Source organism: Heterodontus francisci, chromosome 3, assembly GCF_036365525.1.
Source record: "Heterodontus francisci isolate sHetFra1 chromosome 3, sHetFra1.hap1, whole genome shotgun sequence".
Taxonomy (NCBI): domain Eukaryota; kingdom Metazoa; phylum Chordata; class Chondrichthyes; order Heterodontiformes; family Heterodontidae; genus Heterodontus; species Heterodontus francisci.
Genome location: NC_090373.1, coordinates 91,353,793 through 91,373,743, shown reverse-complemented (window position 1 = coordinate 91,373,743; position 19,951 = coordinate 91,353,793). Strand labels below are relative to the sequence as shown.

At 44.1% G+C, this 19,951-nt stretch overlaps 1 protein-coding gene across 1 annotated transcript in view; it reads right to left on the bottom strand.

Moving 5' to 3' along the window:
* LOC137358404 (fibronectin type III domain-containing protein 5-like) overlaps nt 1–19,951 on the bottom strand; it is a 265,469-nt gene that overhangs the window by 78,897 nt on the left and 166,621 nt on the right. The gene's annotated exons all lie outside the window — the stretch shown is intronic.

Here is a 19,951-nt window from a genome sequence, read left to right as displayed (position 1 = left end):
AAAAATAAATCTCTTTCCTGGCCTGCATTCAGTCATGAAGGACAGATTTGTCATCAGCTGTAAATCCTCAACAGTGACCTGGTGGAAAATTCAACTCAACGACTTATTTATTTTGACCTACAACCGTAGCAGGGAAGAAAGTGCAGGAAATTGAAATTCTGCTGACACACCTAGCTTTTTTCAAAGCAGTGACATACATAAATCTCTTTGAGATTGCAAAACTGAAAACTTTTTTTATATTAGGCAACAGAACAATAAGGTGCAGCTGAAGAAAACTTTTCATGGGCAGATTTGATGCTAGCATTGCTGGGAAACAGATTGCATTAGGGTAGCAATGAGGAAGTTGCAGATTTCCATACAGCAGTACTTGGTCCAGCAAGCTTAAATTGTCAAATACCATTTCAATCTGTGATTATAGAAACAGAAAAAGCAGCATAACATTGATAGGGCAATCTGTACTCACAATCTAATGATAGCAGAACAGTGTTTAGTGTGTAACTATCAGAGCCCGATTCTGATCGGAGGTCAAAGGCCTCAATTTTAAACCCCCAATGGGTTGGAGAGAGAGCCGGCTGCGAGGGCAAGAGGTTAAAATATCAGGAGCAGGCACACCAACCTTTCAATTTTTAAAGTGCAGAAACCAGGCCATGGTCGAGGCTCCCACAATAAGCAGGTGGGGGCCTAACTTATATACCAAAGTCACAGTTGGATGACATCATTGGCACCGCAGCATAAATTTAACGGCAAGTGAAGGAAAGACCTGATGCTGATCAGATGCGGGAGCTGCTATGAGGCTCTTTTTGCACTCTTTGTGAGCCAGGAGGAACAGGAGTGCTCTTCCCAGCAATTCCGATCTCCAGCCACACAGCCTTCCCCATCTCTAGCTTCCCATTAGCCCTCCTGATCTCAAAGCTTCCCCCAGCCTTCCCAATTGCAGCCGAGAGCTGATATTCCCTTCCAGTGTCGGGGATTGTTCCCACAGGACCCTGGCTGCTTCCTCGAGTTGAGAGTGTTCCCTCTCGCCTACTGGATGGTCAGTCAATTTAGCTGACTGCCAGGCCAGAGGAGATGCTACTAAGGCCAATGTGGCCCTTGCTGGGTTTTCTCTGGCTATCATGCTTCCTGCACCCTCCCTGCCTCCTCATAAATACCAGGGCCAAAATATCACTAGGTCTTTTTTGTAAAATTAGGCATCTGTCCAGAAATGATTCCGGACAAGGGTCAATTTGAATTCTTTCTTTTCACTTTTTTTTGCTGTTCATGTGGCGCCAACCGTCTCCTTGCAACCTCCTAGACAGTAGCACTATGTGCTTTTCTTTGGACTCCACTTAAATCCAGTTACTGGGATGATAAATGCTTTATTGCTTCTGACATCTTGGATTAAATGTCCGTATACCTGGGGACAATTCTGCTGTTTGGGGAAGTGTTCCATGAGGAGGAGAATCAATTTGTTAAGCATTGAGGAGAAGCAAAGTGTCAAACTTTGCGCTACTCTGTCCTTGGAGTCCTGTGATTTTGCCCTTGACGCCTGTGTACTTCCTTTGTAGCTGCCACTGGATTAAATTGTACAGAAGCTTACATTAACATTCTGTACACTCTGCCAACAATAGCACAACGAATCATGAGGGTAAAGGTTATTCATATTTATAGTTATGAACTACATCAAGGAAACACTTTGCATTTAACTCTTCCACCAATTTACTGCTTGTAGACTGGTAGAATAATGTTCTGCAAATCAATGTCTCCCATAATTTAGATTTCCCCTCCCACCCATCAAATAAAAACTTACCTAATACAGTAGATTAATTCCTATAATGGCCATTGCAGAAAAGATCATTTTTTGTCTCATTAATTACAAGTGGATTCTAACATTTGCAACATGGGTGATGTTGTACACTACAGAAACCCTGCTTTGTTCTGACATATCTACACACTCATTGTCTTTTCCAACACAGTATTTTAAGCTTTCTTTTGATATTGCACACATTGAGTTCAGTTCACAATTATTTTCTAGAATGCTTCCTGTAGTAGAAATAAATAAATAAAATAATTCCTGCAGACAATAGCAACATTCTGAATTTTGTTATGGCATTTCAGCCAATTCAGACCGATAGACTGCATGGCTTTGTTGCACAGGTATTTAGCAATTTTTGAATTAATATGGTTTCTGTTAACCTGAAGAAGGACGATTTCAAATATATCTGTATTTTACACAAATCATTTTGTTAGAGGCAATTTTGAAAATACACAGTAGAATTTTTCCCTGTTATGAGTGAAGGGGCAGTTCTGCCCATAGTCCAGTCATGGCTCACATTGCTCACTGTCACATTATGAGCAGGAATTAGTTAGCATTAGTTGTCATCTCCATTAAATCAGGAAATAATGGAAAGGAAAGTTGAAGCTACAAAGCTGTTTGAAATATGATGCTCACACAAATTTTCAGATGAGCGAAGCCCCTCTGTGATGTTCTAGTACATATAATTGTTCAATACTCTGGCGATGTTTCACAGGGTATGTATGCCTATTAAGTTTTAGACTTGTTACTGGTACAATTATGGACTAGAGCACTCATTTTCTAATTATTTGGAGTATTAACATTACCATCAAGCAAGGGGACCAACCCTGGTTCTATGAGGAGTGTGGAAGGAGCGGCACCAGGTGCACCTAAAAATAAGGTGCCAACCTGGGGAAGTTATAACACAGGACGTCATGCTAAGCAGCAGAAACAGCATGCTATAGACAGAGCTAAGCGATCCCACAACCAACAGATCACATCTAAGCTCTGCAGTTCTGCCACATCCAATCATGAATGGTGGTGGACAATTAAACAACTAATGTGAGAAGAGGTTCCATGAACATCCCCATCTGGAATGATGACAGAGCCCAGCACATCAGTGCAAAAGGCAAGGCTGAAGCATCTGTAACCAGCTTCAGCAAGAAGTCCCAAGTAGATGACCCATCTCTGCCTCCTTCTGAGGTCCCCACTATAACAGAAGCCAGTCTTGAGTCAATTCAATTCACTCCATGCGATATCAAGAAATGGCTGACAACACTGGACACAGAAAAGGCTACAGGCCCTGACAACCTGCCTATAATGCTGAAGATTTGTGCTCCAGAATTATCTGTGCCCCTATCCAAGCTGTTCCAGTACAGCTATAACACTGGCATCAACCAGACAATATGGAAAATTGCCCGGGTATGTCCTGTCCACAAAAAGCAGGAAAAATCCAATCCGGCCAATTACTGCCCCATCAGTCTACTCTCGATCATCAGCAAAGTGATGGAAAGTGTCATTGACAGTGCTATCAAGCGCTTCTTTCTCACCAATAACCTGCTAACTGATGCTCAGTTTGGGTTCTGCCAGGACCACTTGGCGCAGATCTTGGTCCAAACATGGAGAAAAGAACTGAATTCCAGAGGTGAGGTGAAAGTGTTATGAATGCTGGACTTTGTAACATGATTATATTTTTTTAAAAACTGTGATTTTTAAAAGTTGAAGATGAAGTCAGAGAAGTCAGGTGACCTCACATCAACTCTACTTAAAGACAAGACGGAAATCTTGGTTACCAGGACAAAAAAGATTCCAGATCAAATAAGTTTTTTTTGAAAAGCTGAAACTGCAGGGGTATAAAACCTGAAGAACAATGAGTTTCACCCTCCCAGACTTTCAGATCGTAAACAAAGAGTCAGTGATTCTGAGGATGTAAATGAATGGCAGCTGCTAACAATGGAAACAATGAAAAGCCTGGATAACTCTGCTGTAGCTAAGACTTGTGGACTTTGCATATTGGAAAAGGACAATGAGCTATTGACTTTTGAGTCCAGATAAATTCAGATTGTCTGAAGGCAGACAAGTTGTAAAGACGACCAGTAGTGGCAGCCTCAGACAGGCTGTAAGGAAGACAACAGCATATATTTTTATGGGAACACCATCACCTGCAAGTTCCAGCCCAAGTCACACAACATATCAATGTTCCTTCATCATCGCTGGGTCAAAATTCTGGAATTCCTGGGGGAGTAGCTTCACGAACAGCAGCAGTTCAAGGCCACGGCTCACCGCCACCTTCTCAAAAGCAATTAGGGATAGGCAATAAATGCTGACTGTGCCAGCAATGCTCACATCCCATGAATGAATAAAGCAAAGCAAAAATCACAGAAAACCCATGATTTCATGACAAACCTACAGCCTTAGCAGTTATGAAATGAAACTACACAATATTTAAGAGTTATATTTAATTATATTTTAATCTCCTGAGGATGAAAAATATGCTGAAAATTGGTACAAGGCTGGGAGCGTATGGCTGGTCAAACCAACAAGTTCAGGCATTACTTGTCACTCTGGAAATTCAGTTCAGCTCCAGCACAAGAAAACTACTCGCTGTTGGATATCAACTTATACAGCACTCTCATTATAAAGTGGTCTTTGGGAATCAAGCATTTTGAAGAGTTATGTGGTCTAGCAAAAGTCATGAGTTTAAGAACTGCCTGTCTTCAGAGCTCTTAGGAATGAGCGAGAGTGATGGGCATGTGGTAGGCTTTCAGATACTGATTCCTTTTCATTGTCTGTATTTCACTTCTTCCTTTCTGCAAACTGATTTCTAGGGCCTGATTTTTAGGTCCTGCCAAGGGCTGGAAGGGAGACGGGTGGGTGCTGATAATAGTGGTGCCAGCTGGCGCGCCAGTCCCGATTTACAAATAAGTCCAATTAAGCTAGTTAAAGAACTCATTAAGAGCTTGTAGAAGGCCAGCTTGAGATTCTGGTGGAGGTACATAGGCTGGGTCAGGGGGAGATGGTGGCATAGTGGTGATGTCACTGGACTAGCAATCCAGAAGCCCAGGCTAATGCCCTTGGGACACGGGTTCAAATCCCACCACGGCAGCTGGTGGAATTTAAATTCAAATAATTAATTTTAAAAATCTGGAATTGAAAGCAAGTCTCAGTAATGGTGCCATGAAATTATCAATTATCGTGTGTGTGCCATAACTTCTTCATCCTCTGCCAGTCCAGGCTGCTGCAGTTCTTCATTCTACCTCCCAAACTCCGTGGATAGATTCTAGGGGACAAGGAATATCCCTTGAAGACATGGCTACTGACTCTCTACAGGAGGCCCAGACAGAGGCACAGAGGCGATACAACTGAAGCCATCGGCTTACAAGGACAACCATCGAGCAGGCCATTGGGCTTCTAAAGGTGCGATTCCCATGCCGCAACTGGTCAGGTGGTACCCTGCAGTACACTCCTGCAAGGATCTTGTGCAATGTGGTGGTCTGCTGCACTCTCCATAACATGGCCCTCCGGAGAGGTGTGGCCCTGAAATGAGACAGATCAGAAGGAGGAGCAGGAGCAGGTCATGGAAGAGGAGGAGGAGGAGGAAGATGCAGAACATACAAAGGCATCCCAGCTGCATAGGGAGATGGTTGAGGTCAGTTCATGATTCAACTATCAACGTCAGACATCATCTGATCCAGGCATGTTTCAGCTGAGCCCTTCTAAGCCAAGAGGACAGCATGGTCTGGAACTCCCTTTGAGCTGCCTGTGAGAGCACTTCCATTGAATAAATCCACTCTTACCACCAATGAATGATGCAGATCCATCCAGAGGTTTCACTGCCCCCCTTCAAGGACCCGTGCTTCCCTTCACCACCTCTTCCCTATTTTCCTGTCTCACCATTAAAGAATGGAAGCTCACACTTCTGGCATCATGTGATAATATTTGTTGAAAAAGGGAAGTGCACATTTACAGGTGAGGCAAACCCCAGTGACCCACTCAGTGCTCTACCTGACACAGTAGCCTCCGATCTTGGCCACTTCTACGCAATCCTCTCCATGTGGCTTTGGATGAGGTGGAGGCAGCCTGCTCACTTGCCACTGCTATGCCACCATCTTCCCCTGACCTTGGTGTGAAGGTGCCAGTGGGGGCACCTCCAGAGGCTGCTGCACCAGCATCAATGCAGGAGCAACCTCAATCACTGGGCTCTGCTGCATCGATGGTTCCTCAGTCAGAGGGGCCAAGGAGGCTGATGATGATGACGCCCCAGCAGGTTGGGGGGGGGGGGGGCGGTGCTTGGGTGGCACTCTCATCCTCCTCGGTGACTGCCTCAGCCCTTGGCTGGCACTCTGGATGGCTGAAGAGTACTGCAGAGGCTTTTACTCTCCAAGGCTATTTCTCATTATATCTTCTTGTGCCTCCCACAGGTTCAGATGTCGAGGGGAAAGGACAGATTCCTGTGTCTGCACTAGGGCAACCAATGTATCTGATCTGGTGGAGCGTGCACTTTAAAGATGTGATGGTGCTTGCTCGGATGTCTCTGCTGGCAGCACTTGTCCTGGTGCTGGCACAGGAATCTGTCCTTTCCCCCTTGAGATCTGAACCTGTGAGAGACACAAGAAGAGATCATGAGAACTAGCCTTGGAGAATAGAAACCTTTGCAGTGCTGAGGCTTCCCAATGCAGCTTTGTATCTTTGACATGCTGTCAGATGAGGTGGAGTGCACTGTACCCACTTCGTTGGCACATTGGAGTATCTATTCATCCACTCCAACCTCCTTGACTAGCTCATTGTCAGCCAACCCTGGCAATCACCATTGCTCCCTCCTCCAAGGTGGTGACAATGTGTAGGTCGGGCACTCCTCTTCCAGTCTACACCCTTTCGTGGCCATTATGTGCCCTTTTCTCCTGCAAGGACAATACTGGGATACATTCATCACTGCTGGCCTTGATGGCTAATGGCAGTGGCTCATTGACATAAGAAGCTGCATGTATCAGTGCTGGCAGGTCCCCCAGCAGCACTATGGCTCTGGGCCTTGCTGAGGGATCAGTAAGTACCCTGGGTACACATTCCTCCCATGTTCAGGAGCAGCATGTACCCTCAGACTCCTCAGCTGGAGTGTCTGCTGGAGGTTGAACACCCAGTGGCCTGTCATGAGGGCCTGGTGTTGCACTCACCTTGCCTGAGCGAAGAAAGTCATTGAATCTTTTCTGGCACTGGAGCCAGTTCTTCCTCACCACACATTGTTTGCTCACATTCTCAGTCACCTCTATCAATGCCTACATGATTTGCAAGGGTAGCCTTTTCCTACCACCCTCTGGAAAGAGGACCTCCTCATTCTCTCAAGGAGGACTACCTGGTCAGCATCTGCGAAGCACGGGGAAGCAATGCCCTGGGTGCCAGCCCTCTGCCTCTCTTCTGAGTTCCCTGGTGCTTACATCCTTGAAGTTCAACAGCAGCCACAGTAATGGCTGCTGTGATCTGTTTATATCAGGCCTGCACTCGCTCAGTCCCAGCTCCATTTCCACCCCCGCAGTCACTAATTGGCCAGCTAACCTGCCCTCCAGCCAATTCACAATCTGCCCCCATCAAAATAGGGGCTTGTAGCTGCTTCACCCAGGGTGGGATCGGTTTCCCCATACTGGAAGGAAAATCAGGCCCCTACTCTGCCAATATCTTTATACGAGCACATTTGAAAAAGCACCATGTCTACGTGCAGAAAAGAAACACTTTCCTTTCAATGGTACATCTGACAAAGACTGAGACGAGGACTGTGATTGAAGCCAGAACCACTGAACAAAACATTGAATAAATAAAACTCTTTTTCAGCTCTATACTTCGACATATTGCACAATTCAACAAAAATATTTCTTTGCAGCTATCAACATATTGGTGACTGTGGAATTCATAAAGTAGACTTTTTGACAGAAATGGGTTACCCAAACATTTCTAATTTAGCATAACATGCTACGACTCAGCCTAAGGTATCAAGCCTTCAACTGTGACCTACATCATCTACTGATCCAGACAATCTCCTCATTAACGATCATGGTTTTTGCAGTATGACAACCATTGGTAGCTAATGAATGTATATTTTATTCTAAAGTCTACAAATGAGCACATTTTACTGTATTTTTAAGAATGCAAAAGACCTAACCTTGAGCTGCAAAGAATCACCGTACAAAAGCAGAAAAATATTCATATTGGTATTATCGAGATGTTTTACACAGTAAAACTATGCACTTAGTTTTTTTCTAATTATATATTCAGGGTAAGAGATGTCAGCACTGGGAATGAATGTGTATTTTGGGGATCCAGTGTCACTATCAAACAATCCTCGGTCAGGTAACAGCCACTATCAAATGAAAAGTGTTGGTCCCCTGTACTGTATCCCAATGAGCAGTCTTAACTATAATCTTAGAATAATACTTTATGTTAATTCATGTCCACATATTCTGAATTGTGACTTTTTTTTTTGCAGTGGAACCCTACCTACTAAGAAATAGGTTGTGATTATCTGCATAGGACAGCAAAAAGGATCTTTCATTGGGTCATTCTAGGCTGAATTAAAAAACCTGGGTTGTGGTGTTGAAATGATACACTAACTTACTATTCCACCTGATCCCCACAAAAGCCCTGATTACATACTTCCCTATCCATACCCGACAAACAATGTGGAGGTGCTGACCTGCTCCCAGTCCCTGTCAATGCTGTTTTCAGCCAGTCACTACCAAATCTCAACTTTCAAATGGCCAGCGTTCCAAGGGAGGGCAAAGAAAATGCTTCAAAGACACTCTGAAGCTCTCTTTGATGCACAGCAGCTTTGACATTGATGACTGGGAGGAACTTGATACCAATCATTCAAAATGGCAACAACTTGTCCATCAAGCTACATCATGCTTTGTGTCCAATCGCCTTGATGATGAGGCAGAGCAGCAGCAGCAGAGAAGGAAAGAAAAGGAAGCTAATCCTGCACCCCGGATCCCACTACCTCATGGGACATCCTGCCCCATGTGCACAAAGAACTGCTGATTGAGAATCAGCCTGTTCAGTCCCCTGAAGACCCATGGCAGAAACTTGCAACCTTGAGTAGACATCATCCTCAAATCAAGGGACAGACGCCACTGCCGACGACCAACAGCGTAACAGCAGTCCAGTGATGATTCTCCTGATTTCCTTTCTTTCCACTCAGTGCTACTCTGCAATCTCACAGCAGACATCAGTGAAGGAGATGAACATATGTTCCACATTGTCAAGGCATGATTGATTGTAATGCCAACATATTGCTACTGTATTGCGATGTTTATATCAAGGTGCAATTATACAACACATGCATATGCACAGCAGACGATCCCTTCAACTCCCACCACATTTACCTTCCACTCAAGAGTCTCCATAAAAATATAGTCTGAAAACCCAAGAAGTTGTAGATCAAGACCTCTTTAACAAGAGGATGGCCAGAGTGAGGGTCGGGCCGATCAGGGATAGTGGAGGGAACTTGTGCCTGGAGTCAGAGGAGGTAGGGGAGGTCCTAAATGAATACTTTGCTTCAGTATTCACTAGTGAGAGGAAACTGGTCGTTTGTGAGGACAGCGTGGAACAGGCTGATATGCTTGAACAGGTTGAGGTTAAGAGGGAGGATGTGCTGGAAATTTTGAATGATATGAGGACAGATAAGTCCCCGGGGCCAGACGGGATATACCCAAGGATATTACGGGAAGCGAGGGAAGAGATTGCCGCGCCTTTGGCGATGATCTTTGCGTCTTCACTGTCCACTGGAGTAGTACCAGATGATTGGAGGGTGGCAAATGTTGTTCCCTTGTTCAAGAAAGGGAATAGGATAACCCTGGGAATTATAGACCAGTCAGTCTTACGTCAGTAATGGGTAAATTATTGGAGAGGATTCTGAGAGACAGGATTTATGATTACTTGGAAAAGCATGGTTTGATTAGAGACAGTCAGCATGGCTTTGTGAGGGGCAGGTCATGCCTCATAAGCCTTATTGAATTCTTTGAAGATGTGACAAAACACATTGATGAAGGAAGAGCAGTGGATGTGGTGTATATGGATTTTAACAAGGCGTTTGATAAGGAGGCATGGGATTCAGGGAAAGTTGGCTGTCTGGATACAAAATTGGCTGGCCCATAGAAGTCAGAGGGTGGTAGTAGATGGAAAGTATTCAGCATGGAGCTCGGTGACCAGTGGTGTTCCACAAGGATCTGTTCTGGGACCTCTGCTCTTTGTGATTTTTATAAATGACTTGGATGAGGAAGTGGAAGGCTGGGTTAGCAAGTTTGCCGATGACACGAAGGTTGCTGGAGTTGTGGATACTGTGGAAGGCTGTTGTAGGTTGCAACGGGACATTGACAGGATGCAGAGCTGGGCTGAGAAGTGGCAGATGGAGTTCAACCTGGAAAAGTGTGAAGTGATTCATTTTGGAAGGTCGAATTTGAATGCGGAATACAGGTTTAAAGACAGGATTCTTGGTAGTGTGGAGGAACAGAGGGATCTTGGGGTCCATGTCCATAGATCGCTCAAAGTTGCCACCCAAGTTGATAGGGTTGTTAAGAAGGCGTATGGTGTGTTGGCTTTCATTAACAGGCGGATTGAGTTTAAGAACCGCGAGGTTATGCTGCAGCTCTATAAAGCCCTGGTTCGACCACACTTGGAATATTGTGTTCAGTTCTGGTCGCCTCATTATAGGAAGGATGTGGAAGCTTTAGAGAGGGTGCAGAGGAGATTTACCAGGATGCTGCCTGGACTGGAGGGCATGTCCTACGAAGAAAGATTGAGGGAGCTAGGGCTTTTCTTATTGGAGCGAAGAAGGATGAGAGGTGACTTGATAGAGGGGTACAAGATGATGAGAGGCATAGATAGAGTGGATAGCCAGAGACTTTTTCCCAGGGTGGAAAGGGCTATCACCAGGGGGCATAATTTTAAGGTGATTGGAGAAAGGTTTCAGGGAGATGTCAGAGGTAGGTTCTTTACACAGAGAGTGGTGGGTGCGTGGAATGCGCTGCCAGCGGTGGTAGTAGAAGCAGATACATTAGGGGCATTTAAGCGACTCTTGAATAGGTACATGGATGATAGTAGAATGAAGGGTAGGTAGTTACTTAGATCTTAGAGTAGGTTAAAGGTTCGGCACAACATCGTGCTAATTTGGAACCAATGCACCAAGTGCCATTTGTTAACACAGTATGGGGGGCGGGGGGTGAGGGGGGAATTCCCACCTCCACAAAAATACTGCATGCTCCTGCTAGTCTGGACTCAAATCCCTCATTTTCACCCCTGTCCTGTGTCCGCCTGTGAACCAGTTTCACATTGGAATCTGACAGAACTCTTCAGGCCACAACCTCTGAGCTGCATTGCACTCCCATTTAATGCCTGCAGCTCACTGCTTCTATTCAAATAAGGCCTGTGCCGAATTTAACTGCTTATTTTAATAGGGATATTTGGTTCAAGCCAAATTAGCTCAAGCCAAATTGGCTCAAGTACCAATATTCTTAAGGTTCTTTTAAGAACTTATGTATCCTTCCCCATTATGAGCTATTCCACTATCTTTAGGACCTCTAAGCCATGCACTAATCTCAGGATGCCTCTGCCTTCTTCTTTTGCTACTCTTTGAAGACTGCCCAAGAGGAGGCTAATCCAGCTTCCTCCGAATTGAAAATGTCTTGCCTGCAGTCAAGGCCTCTCTGATGTTTCAGCCAAGCAGTAAGTCATTGTGCAAGACTGTCAGGCAATGAACTTGTCTGTGTACCATTCAATGGTACAACGAACTGATGCACCATTTAGTGACTATTGTACCGAACTACCAAAAACAGTGAAATATTCCAAATAAATAAGCCTACCTCAGTAAAAAACAAAATGCGGCCGCATGATTAAAATCACTTCTGAAAACTTACCATACCATTCCTGCTCCATTTCTGCCTGCACTCACCTTAACTGGACTTTACTGTGTGTGTACACCCTTAAGAGGTGGGGCTACAAAATCATGTTCGTCATGTAAGAGCTATGATGTAACACACCACATGATTCTGAGTGTTAGGTAGTCTTGAAGAAAGATCTCTACAGTGAACATCTCGATGTACTAGCTGCTCTCTCAGTACTAAATAAAGAACCCACAATATTGTGTTCCTGATCCCATCTGGAGTGGTCAGTCTTTGTGTGAAGTCTCTACTAATACAGAGGTTCAAGGAAAACGCAACAGGTTGGCATGGTGAGATTTCTGAAGACCCAAAGATGCAACACATTGTCACCACTGGGTTTTTAGAAGAACTAGACACGCTACAAGATAATGGTATTATGATTCTGAAGAGAGCACACTTCCTTTTCTCTTGGAAGATCAAACCACATTGCAAGCTGTTTTTTTTTCTCTGAAATCTGCTCAGCAACGATCTGGATCTCCAACAACCCAACCCATCCAGCCTTTTTACCTTCAAAGCCGTGCAGCCGCAATTGGGTAAGCTTCTTTTCACTTAAAGCCGTGTGGTCGCATGGCTACAGACCGCTGTTGACTCGATTGACACAGGGATTCTGAGGTCAGTTTCTCACATCGGGAGCAACTTGAGGAAGGCTGGGCAAACGAACGCTGTACAGAGGTAACAGACCCAGTTACGTTTGTGAGGCGTCAGATGGTTCAGCGCCATCACAGCAGTGGGCTACTGGGTCGAACACAAAATAGGTATATTTTTATTATGGAGAGCGCCGCGATCCGTTGGCGAACAGTGGAATGGGCAATAGTCAAGACATGGAATGGAGGAAAGTCTTTGTTGTTGTTTCAGGAGGATCGATCGCTATAGCTATTTTTCATAGGAAAATCACTATTACATTTTTGGGCCTCCGATTTTTGTCTTCGCACCAAATCCACCTTTTGTGGGCAGGGCTAATTGAAAAGTATGCGAATTCAGCAACAGCACCACAACCTCCAAGCCTGTCCATTAGTTGTACTACAAGAAGTCTCCACAGCAAGTGACAGTGCCATAACCTCCAAACCAGTTCACCAGTGGAACCATAACTTCTTTTTTCCCATTGCAGAAGACAGTACCACACCATCCAAGTCTGTTCAGAAGTGGTACTGCAAGTTTTTCTGTTATTTTCCTTAACAGCTTATCTTTTCTTCTGTAGGTGCAATGACACAGTCACTGCAATCGTGGCAACACCTTTCCCTACCATAATTGGAAAGCATCTGACCTGCTTTCAGAGTTTCCTCTTTCCAAAGAGAGTCAAGCTTTGTTTTGATGACTTAGCCATTGATGATCCATGGAAGCAAGCAGTAAAGATACTATAGCTATTAGCAATGAAGGTCTAAATTGTCTTAACACATCTGGTCTCAATAATGAAGAACAGTAGGATCCCGCAAAGATTTAGTCTACTCAGGAAGACCAATTATGCCTCAAGCGCAATTTTTGAGTGCACCTACTTGAATTCACGTCTTTTAGACAACAGTCTAGCGAATCCATAAACCAGTTAGTCAGTAGCTGTTGTGCCAAAGGCTGAGAGTGTTATTTTACTGACACCAAACTGGCAAATCGCATCATGGAGCTTGTGATTGCATCCACACCAATGGAACTCTACCAAAAGGATCTTTTGGGCAAACCCCAAAGATTACATGGTTGACGCCTTACTGAAGGATGGCCGCAAATTTGAATCCATCATTGTAGGTCAACAAAACCTTCAATCTCTATGTGTTACAAAGACTATTGATGATCCAGACGATCTGGAGTGCTCAGTCTTTGTGTGAAGTCTATACTAACATAGAGATTCAAGGAACACACAACAGACTCCTTTTCTAGGTGGTCAGGGTGCTCAGCCGGACTCAAGCAGGAGCCTCACTAACAAATGCAAATTGGGGTCCAATGGTGTGATTAGGACTTCAATGGGATTTTAACTGCCAACTAAACCCACCCATCATATTGAAACCTCTGCTGCCCGACATCTCCCTCCACCCACTTTCCGACTTGAGTGATCCTATCAAATACCCTTGCTGTCCAAGATTTACCTGAGTGCCAATGGGATAGTTGCATCTGTCTGCTGGCAGGTGGCCAGCTGCCTTTGTACACCCATTTTTGTTGAGCAGATGATTACTGGAATGTAAATGAGGCCTGGGAGTGAAAGCAGCCCGAGTCTCAAAATGATGGCAAAGGAAGAGACTGCACATTCTACCTTTCATCAGCATAAAACTAGCTCCCAGTTAAAATCCCCACATCTGCCATACCCCCACCCCTGCACCCAACCCGCCACCCGCCAATTCTGCATTGTCAGGATGCTATACATATATTTGTTGATTCAATGTTTTAAATGTTCTTTCTTTCAGGGTTGAGGGAGTGAAGAAGGAGGTAACAAAGACTGTTAATGCAGAGGGAGATGTTGTAATATTTCAGGGCAATGAAGAGGCCAACCAACAGACTGAAGGGTGCTTTTCTGAATGAAGGGCTGTGACTAGTGGTGTTCCGCAGGGATCAGTGCTGGGACCTTTGCTGTTTGTAGTATATTTAAATGATTTGGAGGAAAATGTAGCTGGTCTGATTAGTAAGTTTGCAGACGACACAAAGGTTGGTGGAGTTGCGGATAGTGATGAGGATTGTCAGAGGATACAGCAGGATATAGATCGGTTGGAGACTTGGGCGGAGAAATGGCGGGAGGGAGTTTAATCCAGACAAATGTGAGGTAATGCATTTTGGAAGGTCTAATGCAGGTGGGAAGTATACAGTAAATGGCAGAACCCTTACGAGTATTGACAGGCAGAGAGATCTGGGCGTACAGGTCCACAGGTCACTGAAAGTGGCAACGCAGGTGGATAAGGTAGTCAAGAAGGCATACGGCATGCTTGCCTTCATCGGTCGGGGCATAGAGTATAAAAATTGGCAAGTCATGCTGCAGCTGTACAGAACTTTAGTTAGGCCACACTTAGAATATTGCGTGCAATTCTGGTCGCCACACTACCAGAAGGACATGGAGGCTTTGGAGAGGGTACAGAAGAGGTTTACCAGGATGTTGCCTGGTCTGGAGGGCATTTGCTATGAGGAGAGGTTGGAGAAACTCGGATTGTTTTCACTGGAACGACGGAGGTGGAGGGGCGACATGATAGAGGTTTACAAAGTTATGAGCGGCATGGACAGAGTGGATAGTCAGAAGCTTTTTCCCAGGGTGGAAGAGTCAGTTACTAGGGGACATAGGTTTAAGGTGCGAGGGGCAAAGTTTAGAGGGGATGTGCGAGGCAAATTCTTTACACAGAGGGTGGTGAGTGCCTGGAACTTGCTGCCAGGGGAGGTGGTGGAAGCAGGTACGATAGCGACGTTTAAGAGGCATCTTGACAAATACATGAATAGGATGGGAATAGAGGGATACGGTCCCCGGAAGTGCAGAAGGTTTTAGTTTAGGCAGGCATCAAGATCGGCGCAGGCTTAGAGGGCCGAATAGTGGCGAAAGAGTAACCAATGGCAGTCTCGGTAGGGATGGGAGTGAGGGAAGCTTAACTGTTGGAATGCAGTAGGAAGTCTTACTACCCATTTTTTCCACATGTCTAAAATCAGCATTGTGCAAGTGCCAGACAGGATAACAGAGAAAAATTCAGCCTATACTGTCTGCATAGAAAAAAAATATATAGCCTTTTTGAATGAAGTAATATACACTAGGAAGTATAGTTAAATGTAATACTGTAACTTTAGCCCCACTAATTGAAACACAGAGTCACAATCATCTCCTTCGAACTGTATCCTGTGTGTCAGGAATTTCTTTTCGCCTTATTGAAAGGGCATTATCAATTCAATGGGGAGTTACTATAACAGCCAGAAACAGCATTCTCTGAAAAACTCTACAGCTGTGTACTACTTTTGGTCACTGAGACAAGACTGACTTGCAGCAGACACTCCTGTGTACAGACATTTGGTTTTTATATTTTTATATGTTTTATTTTAATTAAAAATAACAATTTGTGGCAGCAGATGTGAAGCATCGTTATGGTCACCTAATCTTATAAATACTCCGGAAAGACAAAGTACAAGAAAATTATCATTTACTTGTCATCTCATCTCCTATGCTCTTGCCTCAAGGTCTGAGCATTCACATTGGACTTAAAGATAATGATAGTCCCTTGCTAATTAATCATAACTTTGCATTTATTCATATTATTATTCATTGCCAGTGGCATGCCAGCTGTGAGCTTCTCTACGTCCCCTTGAATATTTTGAGTTCATTTCCATATGCAATGAAATGTTATGTTGCCAGTAAATATAGAAACCCTGTTATAATACCTTGTCTGGATTGCTGACAAAGATTGCAAAAAGCATAGATCCAAAGAGTGGGGAACACACCAGCCACTTCTGTAGCATGAATGGTGCCCACTTAGTACTAGATGATCTCCCAAGGCATTGCTCAGGGGTAGTCTGGGACCACAAGCATTTCTGTGATGCCTAGCTGCCATCCTGGCTTCTCCCTTTGAAGCCAAAGTTCTAAATAGGCAAAACAATAACAACTTGCATTTATATAGTGCCTCCAATGTAGTAAAACATCAGAAGGCACTTCACAGAAGCGTCATAAAAACCAAGCCACATAGGATATATTAGGGGCTGAATATTCAGGTCCCACTGAGGTAAAGAACGGAGGCAGGTGGCCCCTGAAGTTCCTGGCACTGGCCATTTTGGGAAAGGTGTTTTTGGGGCCAGCAGGGCTACCCGCCCCATGAGGTAAGCAGCCTTGTGAAGGGCACTGAAAGGAGACCTTCTTGGATTTTCTAGTCAGCCTGTAGTTTCATGACCTGGTGGGGGCTGTTTAACAGGCACCCAATGGAGGCTGAGGTGCTCGTGCTCCAAATCAGGCCTGCCTGCCTGGATGTGTGATCTCCCCCAACACAGTGGTGGCCTGCATGTGTTTTTTACTTAAAGCTTAAAAAAAAGTTGGTGAGAGGGCGCCTCCATGTTGGAGCGCCTTCTCTGTTACTTACCCTCTACTGCAGCCTGCTGCTCCTCTCAAGCTGGAAGGCCTCTGATTGGCCCTCCAGCTTCGCGAGCCAACCTGCCACCCTTAATTGGACATGGAATCTTGCCTCCATGCCAGTTAAGGGGGCACCTCTATGAAAACCCCAGCTCAGTGACTGTTTCCCCCGGGGGCAGGTTCCAGACCAGAAACAGTCCAGACTCCTATTCCACATGAAAATTCAGCTCAAGGTGACCAATAACTTGGTCAAAGAGGTAGGTTTTATGGAGTGTCTTAAAGGAGGAGGGAGTGATAGAAAAGCAGAAAGTTTTAGGGAGGAAATTCCAATGCTTAGAGGCTTGGCAGCTGAAGGCAGGGCCATCGGTGGTGGAGCAATTAAAATTGGAGGGGTGCAGAGATTTTGGAGAGGTATAAGACTGGAGGAGGTTGCTCAGATAGGGAGGGCTGAATAACTAGGCAAATATACCTGTTTTTAAACTGTTTAAGCAATTCACAGAACAATCATAACTGCTTCTACATTTGAGGCTCCAGGTCAATGATTGTCTTTTGTTCTTTTTTTTAATCCATTTTCATCGCTCCCAAGGTGTGACACTTGGAAATGTGCCATGTAGCATGTGATGTCTGAAGTGTGCTATTGATACAAAACTCCCCATAAATGTTGGTGAACTGAAATCTTTACGACACACACTTACAATCCTCCTAAATTGTACTATATTCTACATATACTAAACTAAATTAACTCACAATTTCATTTGTCCCCATCTCTGACCCCATGTCAGCCCAGTAGCACATGTGGGATTATGTGAATGATTTTTAAATAACTAAAATTTTTACGTACCTCCCGAAAGATTAGAGTTGGTTAGAATCACTGAAACATAGCAGTAGATTTGAGTTCGAATAAAGGGTTACCCTCAAATCTTAACCTCCCCTTCCTCTCTTGGATGCTGATTAATTTGCTGTGCATTTTGAACATTTTGTAATGCATAAACTAGAATTACTAATCGTAGACAAATGCTTAATGCATTGAATTACATTTCTCCATCTGCTATTTTAACAGAGGAGCTAAGCTATTTGAAATAAATAGGTTAATACTCTCATTAAAACATCAGCCAGAGAAAAGTCATTCCAACACATTAAACTATCATCTGCAATTACCAATAATAATATCTGGCCAATGGTGCTCTTTTGACTGTAAAAAGGTTTATTCTTTTGTACTGGAAATAAAAAGAATTGCACTGCATTCACTAAAAACAATCCCCAAAACATGGTTTGCAGAAATGGGGATTGCATGTTCTGCTCTCAGGAGCACCTGACTGATTGCCTGCAGTCTGGGATTTGTAATTTATTATAGTGATCATTAATGTCATTCTTTGTGTTTCCCCATGAATGCTGGCTACTCTTAACAGGCACAATGCAAATTCGCTCCCAGATTACTGCATGATAACAAAGGGATGTCCAAGGGATAACAACAGAACGTGCAAACAACCTGAAGACCCTTCTCAACATTAAAGGGCATAGCCTAACACTATCACGCACCATGAACAGGCCAACTGTCTACAGCATGGATCAGATTAGTACACTGTGATAACAAAGAGTTCCTGCAGGCAGAGTCTCAGGATGTTCTCACTAATTTCTAACTTCACTCTCTAAGTTACAAACTCTAACAATGCTGCATTTGCAGTGACAGAAATTAACATTGGCAGTGAATGTACTCATGGTAAGAACAACTTCCTTTTCACAACAAAGGATTTGCAAATAGTCTTAAAGAATATATACCTGCACAGAAGACAGCTGATGGGCTTGCTGAATAAAGTTCCTTTGAGAAAACTTTTTTTTTTAAAGAAACAGTTAAATAAATACATTTGTATTTGCAAAAGAAACAATCAGCTCATCCAAAAGCATTTCCATCTCAACTTCACGTGTAACAGTGGAAGAAGTAACATCTCAGTGGTTGATTGCTTCTAACAGCTTTCAGTGATACAAAAAATATGATTGGTTGATTCTGGCAGTTTTTTAAAAATCTAATTTTTCTTGTAAAATGCTGACAAATTTCCACATGATCTAAAAAGCTAACAATTGGCATGTACACAATTGAAGTTAAGGTCCAAAATCCAGCTTTCAAATTGAGAGCACCGATGTAAGGAGGAAACAGAGCAGTGGTATAGTATCAAAACCTGCTGGAGCTCCAACACCCTGTGCCACACAATGGCAGTTCACGGATTCATGCTTGCAGTTCCCTACAGCTGAAATCTCAACCACGCCATCATGGGAAGGTTTTCTACCTCCGGGAAGGTGTCTACAGCTAGAGGGAAAATGAGCAAGAATTCTCAAGTGGCTGCTCTTTGGCATCTCCTTGCAGTTTGCTCAATACCAATGTATGATGTATCCATTGGGGGGGGTGGGATATGTGATTGACACCTGACATAACATTTTATTTTGAATTCCTGGAGATCGGAACCTTTAAATTTGACAATGTAGTTGAAGGGCTTGAAGCCCTTTAAAAATGGCGCCGGCGCCAGACGCCGTTGTCTGGGACGCAGCAGCCGCCCCTACACATCATCGGGGGCGGCTGCTCTGCCCCCACTATTTAAATGAGCCCCCGTGCAAAATATCACGGGTGCTCCTCAGCAGCCTTTCCGTGTCGGAAGGCTGCCAAGTTGAAAGCGCGCCGCCGAGGAACACGGCACGCGATTAAAATTCAGCAACACAGTGTCCAACATTAGATGTCATTCTGCAATTGGACAATATATGCTAAATAATTCTCAGTGTGTTAAGAATTACGCTGACAACCAATTTAAGATTGTCAGTAGGTCTCGCAGTTTGGCACATTTGCGCATACTGGAAGCTACGTATATTAATACACAGGGCCCTGTTCTTTGCAGACAGAAAGAACATGTACAAACATTGTGCCTGTTTCAGCTGTTTCACGTGAGAGAAAGACTTGGAGGGAGATGCAGTGTGCCTTCAGAGGAGTCACACAGACTTGTGTAAAGCTATAAATAGTTAGAATGTAATAAAAGAGTTAATATTCAAAGTACTGAAGACTCAGCAATCTCTCTAAGCTAGACTAACCAAGTATACTAAGGTGGCAGCAGACAAACCAAACATACAACAAATACCGTCTTCTCGAGGGCAATTAGGCATGGGCAATAAATGCTGGCTTTGCCACCAATGCCCACATTCCATGAATGAATTAAAAAAACCTCTATTTTTGCACATACAATAACCCATTTAAAATAAATGCAG